At 51.8% G+C, this 3,257-nt stretch overlaps 1 pseudogene; it reads right to left on the bottom strand.

Moving 5' to 3' along the window:
* Positions 1–1,065: 1,065 nt before the first annotated feature.
* On the bottom strand, positions 1,066–2,357 carry LOC148043833 (uncharacterized; annotated as a pseudogene).
* Between the last annotated feature and the right edge of the window lie 900 nt (positions 2,358–3,257).

Below are 3,257 nucleotides of genomic sequence, written 5' to 3'. Positions count from 1 at the left end.
GCAGGGACCGAGGAGTCCACCGGGTGAGAGGGAAAAAACAAGGGTGGTACCCGATGTTAGCCATGAAGGGCGTCGTCCATGTGTGGAGGTGTGCTGGGAGTTGTTAAATGCAAGCTTTGCCACAGCCAGGTACTCCGCCCAGTTGTTCTGCTGCTGATTCACAAAACAGTGCAGGTACTGTTCTAGAATCCCAATCACCTTCTCCGTACCCCCATTGGTTTTGGGATGGTGCGCCAAGGACAAATATACTTGAACATCTAGAGCTGCCATCAGCCCTTTCCAAAACTGGGCTGTGAATTGTGTCCCACGGTCCAACATGACCGGTCAGGTAGGCCATGCAAGCGGAACACGTGTTAGATGAACATGCGGGCCGTGGCGCGAGCTGTCAGCAATCTCCGACAGGGGATGAAATGTGCCATCTTGGTGAGCATGTCCACCACAACAAGGACCATGGTAAACCCTGACGATGGAGGCAGCTCGGTCAAGAAGTCCTTGGACACGGCTCCCCAGGTTCTGTCTGGGGTCAGCAAGGGCTGCAATAAACCTGGAGGACCCCCCATCACCGACTTGGCCTGTCAACACTGGACGCACGACGTCATGTACTTCTGCACGTCGTCTCGTAAGCGGGGCCACCAGAACGTACGGGAGACCAGGTGCAATGTCTTGAAAAGACCAAAATGTCCTGCTGCTGGAGTGTCATGACACTGGGAGAGAACGAGTCCACGGATGGGCCCTGTGGGCACATAGAGCCGGTCCCAATACCTCAAAAGGTCCTCATCAAAGGTCCACGAGGAAGCCGGCCCTACTTCCACCTTTCGTTGCTCCACCCACCTGTCGCCCTGCTGCGCATCCCGTATCAGAGACCGTACATCCACAGGTTCATGAACTGCAGCGAAGGATTCAATGGGTAGAACAGTCCGGGGTGGAAGCGAGTCTGCAGGGTCAGAGTACTCCAGTTTCCTAGACAGGGAATCCGCCCTTTGATTCAACGCACTAGGGATGTACATCACATTAAAATTGAACCGGGCAAAGAACAGAGACCACCGGATCTGCCGTTGGTTCAGCTTACGTGCCATGGTCAAAAACTCCAAATTCTGATGATCCATCCGGACCTTGACCTGATGCCTGGCCCCCTCCAGGTGATGCCTCCAGGCCTCAAACGCCACCTTGATAGCCAACAACTCCTTCTCCCATATGGTGTAATTGCACTTGGAAGGATTGAGTTTCTGAGAGTAGTAAGTGCGAGGGAAAAGGGTACCATCAGGGGCGTGAGTCTGCAGTAACACCGCACCCACCACGACGTCAGACGCGTCCGCCTCCACAACAAATGGACAATGGGGATCAGGGTGCTTCAAGATCGGCTCCTTCGTAAAAGCCTACTTCAGGGCCATGAACGCTCGCTGCTCCGTGGGACCCCAGCGAAATGGCACTTTCTTTTGCAGGAGCCAAGTGAGGGGCACGGTCAAGAAAGCAAAGCTGGAGATGAAGGTCCGGTAGTAGTTGGCAAACCCGAGAAGTCTCTGCACATCCTTCATACGTCGAGGAGGTTGCCAACTACGCATCGCCTCCACCTTGCCCGCCTCCATCGCAATTCCTTCAGGGGTGATATGGTGCCCCAGGAACTCAGTGGTAGTCTGCCAAAACTCACATTTCTCCAGCTTTGCGAACAAACGATGTTCTCGGAGTTGCTGCAAGACCAGACGCAAATGACGTTGATGATCCTTCCAGGACATCGAGTAGATCAAGATGTCGTCCAGGTAAATGATGACAAACTAATCCAACAGGTCCTAGAAGATATCTTTCATAAAATGTTGGAAGACCGCCGGCACATTGGTAAACCCGAACTGCATGACCGTGTACTTGAAATGTCTGTACCGGGTGCCAAAGGCCATCTTCCATTCGTCCCCCACCCTGACTCGAACCAGGTTGTAGGCACCACGCAAGTCCAACTTCGTGAATACGGTTGCCTCCCAGAGCTGCTCCAACAACTCCAAAATCAGGGGCAGCGGATACCGGTTACATACCATGATGGCATTCAGGCGCCGGTAATCACAACAAAGTCTCAGATCCCCGGTCTTTATCCGGTTCTGCTGGATAAACCCCCAGGCAAGGTTTTTATCAAGAAAGTCTCGCAACGCGGTCAACTCCGGCTCAGACATGGAGTATAGACGACCCATAGGGAGCTTCGCATCAGGTACCAGGTCAATGGGACAGTCATAAGGCCGATGCAGTGGCAGTTGATCCACCTCCTGTTTGCTGAAGACATCCGCGAAGTCCGCTAAACCCGGAGGCACGTCCACCTTGGGCGAGCTGGGTACCTGCTCGCCCAAGGTGGACGCCAGATATGGTCGACGCATTGCAGGGACGGGAACGTGACCAGATTTTGCGACCAGTAGAACTGAGGGTCAAGCCAAGCCCAAGACCACGGGGAGATGCAGGCCCGAAGTCACATAAAATTGGATGGCCTCCTTGTGCTCCCCAAGGATCAAATGCAAAGGTTGCATGGCAGCCTTGATAGGCCCAGACAGAAGCAACCATCCGCCAATAGTCTCGACGGGCATCGGTGGTTCCACCGGACACAGAGAGACGTCGTACACTGTAGCAAACGCCGCATCCATAAAGTTCGTGGTAGCCCCAGAATTGACCAAGGCATGGACCGGAATTCCCTGCGGACTACCCGACAAGAGGATGTGTGCTGCTAAAACCATGTGCCTTGGCGGCCTGTCCACCTCTGTTTTGGACTGTGCCCGACCCACCGTTTCCTTTGGATCGGGCCCTGCCCAAGTCCTAACACGTGGCTCTGGAGCTGAGAGGTTACTCTCGGACCTCGCAGCCCCCCTACTCTTCTTTTTTTTTATTTCTTTAAAAAAAAAACACAAATATTTCATCATTTGTCAATCATTAAGACATTGAAGTACAATTTTTTTGTGTGTGCCCCTCCCTCCCTCCACCCCCCCACCCCCCTCCTCCTTCCCCCCCCGACTTCCCAGAACCCGTACACGGTATGGATTTTTAACTAACACAGTCTAAAATCTATTGAGAAAAAAGAAATAAAGAAATTAATGACATTCTACATTGACCTTAGCTTCTTCTTACTGAACTAACTTTTAACAGTTTAAATCATTTCTGATCTTAAGCATAGGCTAACTGGAATTTCTTGGTCCCGTATTTATTTTGTATATAGTCAATCCATTTTTTCCAGTCTCGTTTATATATCTCATTTGAATGATCTTTGAGATATGCTGATATTTTAGCCA

The sequence above is a fragment of the Thamnophis sirtalis genome, unplaced genomic scaffold (genome assembly GCF_051295495.1).
Source record: "Thamnophis sirtalis isolate CommonGarterSnake01/CBP01778 unplaced genomic scaffold, rThaSir2_p1.2 scaffold_10, whole genome shotgun sequence".
Classification (NCBI taxonomy): Eukaryota; Metazoa; Chordata; class Lepidosauria; order Squamata; family Natricidae; genus Thamnophis; species Thamnophis sirtalis.
Note: the sequence above shows the minus strand (reverse complement) of the source record. Positions and strands in the feature narration are given on the sequence as shown.